This window comes from Balaenoptera musculus, chromosome 19 (genome assembly GCF_009873245.2).
Source record: "Balaenoptera musculus isolate JJ_BM4_2016_0621 chromosome 19, mBalMus1.pri.v3, whole genome shotgun sequence".
In the NCBI taxonomy this organism is placed as follows: domain Eukaryota; kingdom Metazoa; phylum Chordata; class Mammalia; order Artiodactyla; family Balaenopteridae; genus Balaenoptera; species Balaenoptera musculus.
Window position 1 is genome coordinate 43,059,114 of NC_045803.1, and position 13,822 is coordinate 43,072,935.

Genomic DNA, 13,822 nt, shown 5'->3' on the forward strand with positions numbered 1-13,822 from the left:
TGGATAAACCACACAACTCAACCAAAACATTCTTCAACTTCTCTTTCTAGTATAAGAGTACATAATTTTGATTCCATCAAATAAACATTTATTTGACCTGAAGCAACAGGATGTTTCTAGCATGTCCAATGTGAGGAGTTGGAAGGGAAAAGAATAGAGAAATGTAGATTTGGGGGCCAAGATGTCTTAAGAAATAACTAGAAAGTAGTTATCTAGTGTGAAACTAGAAAACATGTTCACATTCGGTGTTATTTGGGCTTAAAAAAGAATCAGGTTTTGATCTAGCTCAAAAACTACACATTAAAAGGGAGCCCCACAGAAAATACTTGGTAGTCAGAAAGGCTAAATGGTGGAGCCATCTGGTATGTCCCACGGGCAACAGTATGGGGGCTCCTGCTTTCAGCAGACAGAGAGTCACGTGAGGCAGAGCATTCTTCTATTCCAGGAAGGCTTCTATGTTATGTAGGATTTCCTTCAATTTGCCAAGTTCCCTTACATATATCACTCTTTTTGTAAAAATATAATTTTCACATAGCTTTTCAGGAGTTTCTGTGTAATTTAGAGCTGGAGCCCTTAGATCACAGAATAGAGATAAAGGATTTATTGAGCCCCAGAGTTAGGGAAGTGTGCCCTCATTAATTCCTTCAGGACATAATGATCCTTCAGAAAGACTGAATTTGGGACTTCCCTGGCGGTCCAGTGGTTAAGACTTTGACTTCCAATACAGGGGGTGCGGGTTTGATCCCTAGCAGGGGAACTAGGATCCCACATGCCTCACGGCCAAAAAACCAAAACATAAAACAGAAGCAATATTGTAACAAATTCAATAAAGAGTTTAAAAAAATGATCCACATCAAAAAAAAAAAGAAAAAGACTGAATTTAACCATCAGTTTCTCTGGTTTTATTTATTTATTTTTAAAATTCTCACTAAATTATAACCTCCTTGAGGTCAAGAACTATGACTTAGCTCAGCATTTCCCATAATACTTCGTGTATAGTAGGCCTTCAATAAATCTTAGTTGAGATAAATTCTCTTACTTAAATTACAGTTTCTCTGTCTTAGTTATATTGGGAGCATGACAGGAATTATAACAAAACATGTAGACATGTCTCAGTAGATATAATTAGAGCAATTAAATTTATATTTTCTAAAGAGTTAGAGCTTATGAATATGACTGTCCAGATCTCTTAAGCTTAAATTTTATGGAAGAGGCTTATGCTCTAGTTATGATCATAGAATGCAAGGAGGGTAGCTATATCCTTAGACATTTCCTTAACTGGGTGTTACTGGAGGGATGGAGCAGAAACCTATGACATTCCCTAGATGAGCCTTTGTTCAATATAGAAATTACAATCTCATAAACAAATAATTTCTGGACATTGACTAGACTGGACCTAGACCACCAAAGTACTTTGGTACTAAACAAGGAAATGGGGTGGTTGTGTGGGTACTATCAGTGTGGTATTAATTTGCAACTAAGGAAAAGATATAAATAAGATTTAAAACTCTTAGAAAAAAAAATACAGGAGTAGATCTTAATGATCTTGGCTTAGGCAGAGCCTTCTTAGATACAACACCAAAGCACAAGCAACAAGAGAATAAATAAATAAATTGGACTTCATCAAAGTTAAAAACTTTTTTGCTTCATATGTCACCATTAAGAAAGTGAAAAAAACCCACAGAATGGGAGAAAATATTTGCAAATCATATATCTAATCTGGGACTTGTATCTAGAAAATATAAAGAACTCTTACAACTCAATAATAAAAAGATAAATTACCCAATTAAAAAATGGGAAAAGGATCTGAGTAGACGTTTGTTCAAAGAAGATATGCAAATGGCCGATAAGCACATGAAAAGGTGCTCGGCATAATTAGCCATCAGGGACTTGGAAATTGAAACCACAATGAGCTATCACTTCCCACCCACTAGGATGGCTATAATTAAAAAGATAGTATGCAAGAGTAGACTAGGTTGTAGGAGAAAATAGAACCTCATACACTACTGGTGGGAGTGTAAAATGGTGCAGTTGATGTGGAAAAATCTGAAAGTTCCCGAAAAGGATAAACATAGAGTCACCGTATGACCCAGCAATTCCACTCCTAGGTTGTATATCCAGGAGAAATGAAAAATGTCCACACAAAAATTTATACATGAACGTTCATAACAGCATCATTCATGACACTTAAACAGTGGAAACAATCCAAGTGTCCATCAGCTGATGAACAGATAAACAAAATGTGGCATATCCATACAATGGAATATTATTCAGCAATAAAAAATGTTCTGATACACACTGCAGCATGGATGAACCTTGAAAACATACTAAGTGAAAGGAGCCAGATGCAAAAGACCACATATTGTATGATTGCATTTATATGAAATGTCCAGAATAGGCAAATCTATACAGACAGAAAGCAGATTAGTTGTTGCCAGGGGTTTTTTTGGCGGGGGGTGGGGAGGGAGTTGGGAGAAATAGGGAGTGACTGCTAGTGGGTATAGGGATTCTTTTTAGGGTAATGAAAATGTGCTAAGATTGTGCTGATGGTTGCAAAACTCTCATTATACTAAAGTCCATTGAACTATATACACTTTTAAGTGGTAAAGTATATGGTGTGTGAATTATAACTCAGTAAAGCTGTCATAAATAAAACAAACCCCCAAAACCAACAAGATTTAATAGAAGGGAATAAGACCAATCCTTAAACTGAGTTTGAGTTCCTAATAGCCACTTATATTAGGTAATTGGGAGCATCGTTACTTAATCTTTCTGTGCCACAGATTTTTCATTTGTTAAGTGGACCCTAATGAGATAGAGTGGGTGTGAGTATTCAATGAGTCAATACTTTTAAAATGCCTACAGTGGTACCTGACACATTGTAGGTGCTCAAGTAAGTGTTAGCTTCTTTAATTATAATAATTATTTATTATTAAGTGAAAATATGTCAAGGAAGAATTTGTGTAAAAAGTATAATTGGTTTTTTGACATTGTTAAAAGAAGAGCTTAGCTCTAAACCAACAGTTTTTATGAGTAGTGAAGTTTCATGTTTAAATGTGAGGAATTCAGATATATATTTGTTTTTGTTTTTTATTATTTATTGCTGCATTGTGTCTTCGTTGCTGCGTGTGGGCTTTCTCTAGTTGTGGTGAGTGGGGGCTACTCTTGGTTGCAACGTGCAGGCTTCTCATTGTGGTGGCTTCTCTTGTTGTGGAGCATGGGCTCTAGGCACGTGGGCTTTAGTAGTTGTGGCACACGGCTCAGTAGTTGTGGCTCAAGGGCTCAGGCTCAGTAGTTGTAGCGCACAGGCTTAGTTGCTCTGCGACATGCGGGATCTTCCCAGACCAGGGCTCAAACCCGTGTCCCCTGCATTGGCAGGCGAATTCTTAACCATTGCACCACCAGGGAAGTCCCTCTTTTTTTTTTTTTTTTAATTAATTAATTTATTTTATTTATGGCTGTGTTGGGTCTTCGTTTCTGTGCGAGGGCTTTCTCTAGTTGTGGCAAGGGGGGCCACTCTTCATCGCGGTGCGTGGGCCTCTCACTATCGCGGCCTCTCTTGTTGCGGAGCACAGGCTCCAGACGTGCAGGCTCAGTAATTGTGGCTCACGGGCCCAGTTGCTCCACGGCATGTGGGATCTTCCCAGACCAGGGCTTGAACCCGTGTTCCCTGCATTGGCAGGCAGATTCTCAACCACTGCACCACCAGGGAAGCCCAGGGAAGTCCCTCTTAATATGTTTAATTAATTAATGAAACAGCAAGGATTCTTCACTCCTTGCTCAGGAAGTACTGGTGGATTAGGAGCAAAGGTGACAGGCAGATGAGAGGTTTAGTTTTTCCATGTGGCTGTGTGGGCCAGATGGAATTGGTTGAAGTCACTTCTTGATAGAATTAAGGAGGCTTAATCATCCTCCGCCTCCCAGAGGGTTTAGAGTACCGCCACTGAAAGAAACCAGAGGAGGAACCCAGACCAGAAGGTATCCAGTAGAGAGAGGCAAAGCCAGAAAGTGGTGTGCTTATGTCATTTTGGTGTGGAGGAAAGAGGCAGTTTGAGATACATATGAGTAATGAGAAAGGGCTGAATGTTCACTTTCACTAATTCTAGTACTTTGGAACATGTTCTTATGAGTGGATGAGACACACACACACACAAGGGTAACATAAACATATAGAGAAGGAAAAGATTAAGGACTCTGATGATCCAATAGCAAAGGTAGATAGTCCCTGATAAATTAAGAATTAATTGCAGTTCAAAAATCAAAGAAGGGAACTTCCCTGGTGTGCAGGTGGTTAAGAATCCGCCTGCCAGTGCAGGGGACATGGGTTCGAGCCCTGGTCCACGAAGATCCCACATGCTGCGGAGCAACTAAGCCTGTGCACCACAACTACTGAGCCTGCGCTCTAGAGCCCGTGCTGCACAACAAGAGAAGCCACCGCTTGCTGCAACTAGAGTAAGCCCGCACGTAGCAACGAAGACCCAGTGCAGCCAAAATAAATAAATAAAATAAGTAAATTAAAAAAAAAAAAAAATCAAAGAAGGGCTTCCCTGGTGACGCAGTGGTTAAGAATCCACCTGCCAATGCAGGGGACACGGGTTCGAGCCCTCGTCCGGAAGATCCCACATGCCGCAGAGCAACTAAGCCCATGCGCCACAACTACTGAGCCTGCGCTCTAGAGCCCATGGGCCACAACTACTGAACCCGCGTGCCACAGCTACTGAAGCCCGCACACAGAGCCCGTACTCCGCAACAAGAGAAGTCACCGCAATGAGAAGCCTGCGCACCTCAGCGAAGAGTAGCCCCCGCTCACCACAATTAGAGAAAGCCTGCACCCAGCAATGAAGACCCAACACAGCCGAAAATAAATAATAAAATAAATTTTTAAAAATCAAAGAACACTGTTAGTGTGATATAAATAACATGAGTTAACCATTTATATTGGATTGCACATTTATAGATTCTTGGAAACCAAGGTGTGTGTGGTGGTTTACTTAATAGCTGATATTTCGGGATGGTTGAGGATTAAGTAAAACATGAAAGTGATAAATGAAGAGGATTTTTATTTTACACATTTCTTGAGGTTAAAGCCAGGTACAGGATACAGGTAGAAAAATAGATATAGGTGCCGTGGATTTGCAGGATTGTAAATTTTGTAGTCTTTTCCTATAATCTTTCTTGACTGGAAAAGAAAATGATCCAGAGAAAGTGTGGCTACTTTATGATGTGGAAAATTGAGTGGTGTTGTGCTTATGGGACTTATGGGGCAAAAGCTGCTGAAACGCCTTTGCATGAGCTCATCTGGCCTCCCCACTTAAGGGGCCTTCTGGCAGTGTGTTCTAACCAACTGCTGTGCAGCAAGAGTCCAGCAGCTGGTTTGAATTAGATTCCCTCTGCCAAATATTTCATAATCAAATCTGTAGGAAAAATTCTCCTGGACTTTATATTTTTTAATGTCTGATTTGGGATTAGCAATCAAACTGAATATGGTAGAATACACCCTGTCACTTTCCTCATACTTTGGCTTACTTGGATCATATGTGGAGTAGTTTTGAAACTTATTTAACTCTTGCTGAGATAGCTAATGTGTAATTGGCATGTTGGTTCTACAGGGATCAGCCCAGGGAGGTGGTTCTCAAATTATACTTTCATGGACCTCTGGGGATTCCTTCTTCAGGGTGTCTGTAAGTTCAAAACTATTTTCACAGTAATACTAAGATGTTGTTTGCTTTTTTCATTGTTGACATTTGCACTGAGGGTTGGTAAAATTGCTGGTACCTTAGCATGAATCAAGGCAGTTGGCACCAAACTGTATGGACTTGCAGGGAGAAAACATGCCAGTTTAACCTCAAAATGTCTTTGTTGAAGCAGTAAAAATTACTAGTTATATTTAATCTCAACCCTTGAGTACTCATCTTGTTAATAATCTGTGAGATGAAATGAGAAGTGCTCAGAGTCCACTTTGGCTGCATACTGAGGTATGAGAGTTGTTGCAGAGGAAAGCATGTGTGGTTGAGGTGCAAGCTGAACTAGCGGGGTTTTTCATGCAACACCATTTTTCACTTGAAAAAACAACTGGCTGACAAACTGTGGCTGGTCAGACTTGGGTATTTGTCAGACATTTTTTTTCCTAAAATAACCAAAATGAATTTATCATTTAAGGAAAATACTGATGGTATTTGTTAACAATTATAAATTTCTAGCTTTCAAACAAAAATTAGAATTCTGGAAAACTAGTATCTGTCTCTGTGAGTTTGATAGCTTCCCAATACTTAATGACTTGTCTAATGAGATCATTGGTGATACTAGCAAATGTGACTTTTTGATATAATAAAATGCTTTTAACATTTGGAAAATGTGCATAACTCAATGAAAAAATATATTCCAAATGACCAATACATGATGCTACAAAATCATGCAAGGATAAGAAAGATCTATTCAAGCTGCAAGAGAGACCAAAGGATTTTTTTTTTTTAATTTTATTTATTTATTTATTTATTTACTTATGGCTGTGTTGGGTCTTCGTTTCTGTGCGAGGGCTTTCTCCGGTTGTGGCAAGCGGGGGCCACTCTTCATCGCGGTGCGCGGGCCTCTCACTATCGCGGCCTCTCTTGTTGTGGAGCACAAGCTCCAGACGCGCAGGCTCGGTAATTGTGGCTCACGGGCCCAGTTGCTCCGCGGCGTGTGGGATCTTCCCAGACCAGGGCTCGAACCCGTGTCCCCTGCATTGGCAGGCAGACTCTCAACCACAGCGCCACCAGGGAAGCCCCGAAAGGATTTTTAATGTAACAGGATATGAAAACTTTATTGATAAGTTTTCAGATCCTACATTGCAACTAACCTTTAAGAATCCGCTTGTTGAGTTTTGGTTTGGTAGACAGAAAGATAACCACAATTATCTGAAAAGGCTATTAAATACTCCTTCCTTGTCCAACTGCCTAGCTGTGTGAGGCTCGGCATACTTAAACTGCATACTGCAGCAGAATGCAGAAGCACATATAAGAATTCAGCTCTCGGGCTTCCCTGGTGGCACAGTGGTTGAGAATCTGCCTACCAATGCAGGGCACACGGGTTCAAGCCCTGGTCTGGGAAGATCCCACATGCCGCGGAGCAACTGGGCCCGTGAGCCACAATTACTGAGCCTGCGCGTCTGGAGCCTGTGCTCCGCAACAAGAGAGGCCGCGATAGTGAGAGGCCCACGCACCGCGACGAAGAGTGGCCCCTGCTCGCCGCAACTGGAGAAAGCCCTCGCACAGAAACAAAGACCCAACACAGCCATAAATAAATAAATAAATTAAAAAAAAAAAAAAAAGAATTCAGCTCTCTTCTATTAAGCTGGATATTAAAGAGATTTGCAAAAAATTTAAGACAATGCTACTCTTCACATTAATGTTTTGTTGTTGTTTTGGAAAATATTATTTTAATAAAAATAAGTTATTTATATTATCTAACCAGTTTGTTATTTTTTATTTTTAAATTAATATTTTTAAAATTTCTCAGTTTTAATTTCTCATTATAGTAAATATCAGTACATATAATCCATATGAAGAAGAGTGTCTTGGAGTACTCAGTAGTTTTTAAACACTTTTTTTTTTTAATAAATTTATTTTATTTCATTTATTTTTATTTTTGGCTGCATTGGGTCTTTGTTGCTAAGCGCAGGCTTTCTCCAGTTGCGGCGAGCAGCAGCTACTCTTCATTGTGGAGCGTGGGCTTCTCATTGTGGTGGCTTCCCTTGTTGGGAGCACGGGCTCTAGGTGCGTGGGGTTCAGTAGTTGTGGCACACGGGCTCCGCAATTGTGGCTCGCGGGCTCTAGCGCACAGGCTCAGTAGTTGTGGTGCATGGGCTTAGTTGCTCCGCAGCATGTGGGATCTTCCCAGACCAGGGCTTGAACCCGTGTCTCCTGCATTGGCAGGAGGATTCCTAACCACTGCACCACCAGGGAAGCCCCCTCAGTTTTTAAGAGTGTTGAAGGGTCCTTGGACCAAAAAGTTGGCAAACCATTAGTTTTGTGCTTCTCAACTGTGGCTACACATTTGAATCATCTGGAGAACTTTTAGTAAAATAAGGTTGACTGGGCCCCACCCTAGACCAGTTAAATCTGAATGTTTGAGGATGGGAGCCAGACATCAGTAATATTTAAAAGCTGTGCACCAGGTGATTCTAGTGTAGAGCCAGGGCTGAGAACTATAGTAATTAACTTGGCTAAACCAGTTGGTAGATCAGAAGAAACTGCCTTTTCCTTGAGAGACACACGCTTGTCTTTTATCTGAACCAGTAGTGACTCCCTGGCAATGAAAGGAAACGTGAAGGCGCATCCATTTACTCTTAGATGTCATCTTGCTCAGGTTACTGCTAGAGGAGTAAAGGAAGGAACCAGCAAATTTGTAGAAAAATATTACAGGTATACAGCCTACAGTGAAGCTAAGAACAAACCATTTTATTTATTTCTCTTTGGTATACATTTCTCACCCAAGTTTTTAAAAATCCTATGTGGAAAACATTATCTGCTGAGTGATTCCTTATAGTGAGGTAGTGTGTTTGTTCTGTTATACTGATCTACTTTGAACTTGTTAAAAATAGGGAAAATATTTTTGGAAGAAGTGAATAAATTAAACTATATTAAATGGTTGTCATGAAACAAAGTGTTGAATAGTTTAATGACTAAAGAGAACTGCTTTCTCTTCTTTTTTTCCATATGTATACTTCACTGTTACTTTTTTAGCAGCTTTATTGTGATACGTCACATACCATACAGTTCACCCATTTAAAGTATAAAGTTTAATGGTTTTTAATATGTTCACAGAGTTACGCAATCAATATTAGGACACTTTTATCACCCCAAAAAGAAACTCCTTACCCACCCGTTCATAGTCACTCTTCATTTTCCCCTCCCCCAGGCCCAAGCAACCACAAATCTACTTTCTGGCTCTATAGATTTGGCCTGTTCTGAACATTGCATATATGTGGAATCATGTTATATAGCCCTTTATGTCTGACTTCTTTCACTTTGTGTAATGTTTTCAAGGTTTATCCACGTTGGAGCACGTGCCACAACTTCATTCCTTTTCAAGGCTTAATGATATTCCGTTGTATGGATATAGCACATTCATCAGTTGATGGCCATTTGAGTTATTTCCACTTTTTTGACTAGACTGTTATGCATAATGCTGCTATAACACTCAGGTACAACTTTTTGTGTGAACATATGATTTTTTTGTTTTTTTGGCTGTGTTGGGTCTTTGTTGCTGTGTGTGGGCTTTCTCTAGTTGTGGTGAGTGGTGCACGGGCTTCTCATTGTGGTGGCTTCTCTTGTAACGGAGCACGGGCTCTAGGCGAGTAGGCTTCAGTAGTTGTGGCACGTGGACTCAGTAGTTTTGGCACGTAGGCTCAGTAGTTGTGGCTCACGGGCTCTAGAGCACAGGCTCAGCAGTTGTGGAGCTTGGGCTTAGTTGCTCCACAGCATGTGGGATCTTCCCGGACCAGGGCTCAAACCCATGTCCCCTGCACTGGCAGGAGGATTCTTAACTACTGCGCCACCAGGGAAGTCCCTCTTTTCACTTTCTTGATAGTGTCATCTGAAGCACAGAAGTTTTTAATTTTGATGAAGTCCAATTTATCAGCCTTATATCGCTTGCATTTTTTGTGTTATATCTAAGAAGGCTTTCCCTAATCCAATGTCACAAAGACTTAATCCTGTGTTCTCTTCTAAAAGTTTTATAGTTTTAGCTCTACATTTCATTCTTTTATCCAAATGAAGTCAGTTTTTGTATATGGTGTGAAGTAGTGGTCAAACTTTATTCTTTTGCATGTGAAAATCCAATTATCACAGTACCATTTATTGAAAAGACTTCTTTCTCCATTGAAGTCCCTTGACATCTTTGTCAAAAATCAGTTGATCATAAATGTGAGAGTTTATTTCTGGACTCTCAATTTTATAGTTTAGTGGTAAGTTTTGAAATCAGAAGTGTGAGTCCTCCAACTTTGTTCTTTTTCAAGATTATTTTGACAATTCAGAATCTCTGGCATTTACCTATGGATTTTATGGTCAGTTTGTCAATTTCTGCAAACAAACAAACAAAAAAAGACGAAATTCTGATAGGCATTGCATTGAATCTGTAGATCAATCTAGGGAGTATTGCCATCTTAAAAATATTGTCTTCCAATCCATGATACAGGATATCTTTTTATTTATTTAGGTTTTCTTTTATTTCTTTCAGCAATGTTTTGTAGTTTTCAGAGTACAAGTTTTATACTTCTTTCGTTAAATTTATTCTTAAGTAGTATTAAATTTTAATGCTATTGTAAATGAATTGTTTTCTTAATTTTCTTTTTGAATTGTTCATTGCTAGTGTATTCCATCAATACATTGATTTTTATATCTTGATCTTATATCCTACAATCTTGCTCAGCTTGTTTATTATTCTAATAGGTTTTTAGTAGATTCCTTAGGACTTTCTATGTACAAGATCATGTCATCTGCAAACAAGAGATAGTTTTTACCACTTCCTTTCCATTCTAGGCGCCTTTTACTTCATTTTCTTGCCTAATTGCTCTGGCCAGACTCTACAGTACAATATTTATTTATGTATGTATGTATGTATGTATATATGTATGTATGTATCTTTTTGACCGTGCTGTGCAGCTTGCAGGATCTTAGTTCCCCGACCAGGGATTGAACCCAGGCCACAGCAGTGAAAGTGCTGAGTCCTAACCACTGGATCGCCAGGGGGTTCCTAGACCTCACTTTAAAAAAAAAAAAAAATTATTTATTTATTTGGTTGCACTCGGTCTTAGTTGCGGCAGGCGGGCTCCTTAGTTGCAGCAGGCAGGCTCCTTAGTTACAGCTCACCAGCTCCTTAGTTGCGGCACGAGGGCTCCTTAGTTATGGCATGCGAACTCTTAGTTGCGGCATGCATGTGGGATCTAGTTCCCTGATCAGGGATTGAATCCAGGCCCCCTGCATTGGGAGTGCGGAGTCTTATCCACTGTGCAACCAGGGAAGTCCCTAGAACTCACTTTTTAAAGTAAAAAGATGGTGCATCATTTTTTTTTTAATGTAGTAGAGTGGTATCATATTTTAAGTGAATGGGAGTCAAGAGTTGTAACCAAGTAGTTCCAAAGTTTCCTTTTTATGGCTGAATAATATTCCATTGTATGGATGTACCACATTTTGTTTATCCACTTATCAGTTGATGGACATTTGGACTATTTCCACTTTTTGGCTATTATGAATAATACTGCTATGAACTTTTGTGAACAAATTTTTATGCTAATATATGTTTTCATTTCTCCTGGGTATATACCTAGGAGTGGGATTGTTGGATCATACGGTAACATTTAACTTTTGGAGGAACCAGTCAATTTTTTAAAAAAATCATTGTGAAATTATAAGTTTAATATCCATTGTAGTTTGTCCTTGTTGATGCTCAAAAATGGTCCTATCTTTAGCCAGTGGTAGCTCTTCAGGTGGACTTCTCAGCCTTTTTGACAGGACTTTTATATAAAAGTGTTTGAGAATTGCCATATTATCCATTATGATAGAATACTCTGGACTTAACTTGTGTATTTTCTGCTCTAGATCTGACATTTTCCAAGAAGCCTCACTTTCTTTTTTTTTTGAGGGGATGGGGGTTCAATTTGGGCACTAACTACATTTGTTGCTATTGGATTAGTTATTGTTTATAGGCCTTTGTTGATGCACAGAGGTAGGAAGTATGTGTAAGTGTATATATATACATATATATATATTTTAAACATAAAATACATAGTGAGTTCACACTGATACTCCATTTCAAGTTTGAGACTACAGTATAATCACTTAACATCTTCTGTCTTACATCTGGTTTTCCTTTTTCCCATATCCAGAATTGCAGATCTTAAGGACACCAGAGATGATCGCATTAGAACATCCCATAATTGCTCATTTGCTTTGTCCCACATTACATATCAGAATAGTACTACTATTATTACTACTACAACATTATCACCAACAGTATAATTACTGAAAGTATTTGAAAAAAATTTTTTGCAGCTCCTTTTTTTGTACTTTTTTAGTGGTTTCTCCTGGTTCTGTCAGTTCTCCACTAAACTCCCTGTCCACACTTTCTTATCCCCCTTTGTTGATCTCTCCTTATCTTCCAGATTTCTTTTCTTCTTTTCTTTTTTTTTTGGCCCGCAGCATGCCAAAAAGAAAAAAAAAGGAATCTTAGTTCCCTGACCAGAGATTGAACCTCGGGCCCCCTGCATTGGAAACGCAGAGTCTTAACCACTGGACCGCCAGGGAATTCCCTTGGATTTCTATACATTGGCTTATTTCAGGGCTCAGATCTCTTCTCTATCAACTACCCTGTCCCTCTGGTGATTGTATCTGTTACCATAGCTTGAAATATCTCTTATACACTGACAACTCCCAAATTTATATCTCCAGACAGAATCACAGACTTATATTCTGACTGCCTATTTAACACATCATTTGCATATTTATGATAACTAGGAAGCACACGCTGTAGCAAAAGTAACATAAAATAATAAAATAGATGTTTATTTCTTTCTTATGTAAAAGAAAACAGCCGTCCTTAGCAAGAGGCTTCTACCCTTCAAGGTTGCTTCATGGCTCAAGATGGTTACTGGAAGCTTTAGCCATCATATCCAAATTGTAGGCAGGAGGAAAAGAACAGAAGGGGCACATAGCTGCTGCCTTGTTCTCCAGTTGTGGGGCTTTTCTGGTAATCCTACCCATTAACAGCTTGCAATTCATTGGACATCTCTTTCTTCAAAGAAGTTTGGGAAATACTCTTTTATCTGTGCATGTTGTCATTCGGGATAAAGGCAGCTTTCTATTTTTTTAGGAAGAATGAGAGAATGAATATTGAATAGGCAAGTAGAGTTTTAAGAGTTCTTTGTGGGGATTTCTGTGGTGGTGCAGTGGTGAAGAATCTGCCTGCCAGTGCAGGGGACACGGTTTCAATCCCTGGTCCAGGAAGATCCCACATGCTGCGGAGCAAGTAAGCGCGTATGCCACAACTACTAAGCCTGCGCTCTAGAGCCCACGACCCACGACTACTGAGCCCTTTTGCCACAACTACTGAAGCCTGCATGCCTAGAGCCTGTGCTCCGCAACAAGAGAAGCCTTCACAATGAGAAGCCCACGCACTGCAACAAAGAGTGGCCCCTGTTCACCACAACTAGAGAAAGCCCACGCACACAGCAACGAAGACCCAATGCAGCCAAAAATAAAATTAATTAATTAATTAATTTTTTTAAAAAGTGATCTCTTAAAAAAAAAAGTTCTTTGTGTATTTTGGATACAGTCCTTTACCAGGTATATGTTTTCATAAATTTTCTTCTACTTTGTGGCTTGTCTTTTCATTCTCTTAACAGTGTTTTTCAAAGAGCAAATGTTTTTAATTAATGAAGTCCAACTTAATCATTTTTTTCCTTTATGGATCATGCTTTTGGTGTTGTATCTTTTTAGATTACTTAGATTTTCTGTAAAAATGTCTTCTTGGGCTTCCCTGGTGGCGCAACAGTTAAGAATCTGCCTGCCAAGGCAGGGGGCATGGGTTCGAGCCCTGGCCCGGGAAGATCCCACATGCTGCGGAGCAACTAAGCCCGTGTGCCACAACTACTGAGCCTGTGTTCTAGAGCTCGTGAGCCACAACTACTGAACCTGCGTGCCACAACTACTGAAGCCCGCATGCCTAGAGCTGTGCTCCACAACAAGAGAAGCCACCGCAATGAGAAGCCCGCGTACCGCAACGAAGAGTAGCCCCCGCTCGCCGCAACCAGAGAAAGCCCATGTGCAGCAACAAAGACCCAACG

General features: G+C 39.8%; 1 protein-coding gene across 2 annotated transcripts in view; it reads left to right on the plus strand.

The window, feature by feature from the left end:
• SNTB2 (syntrophin beta 2) overlaps positions 1–13,822 on the plus strand; it is a 94,220-nt gene that overhangs the window by 60,781 nt on the left and 19,617 nt on the right. The gene's annotated exons all lie outside the window — the stretch shown is intronic.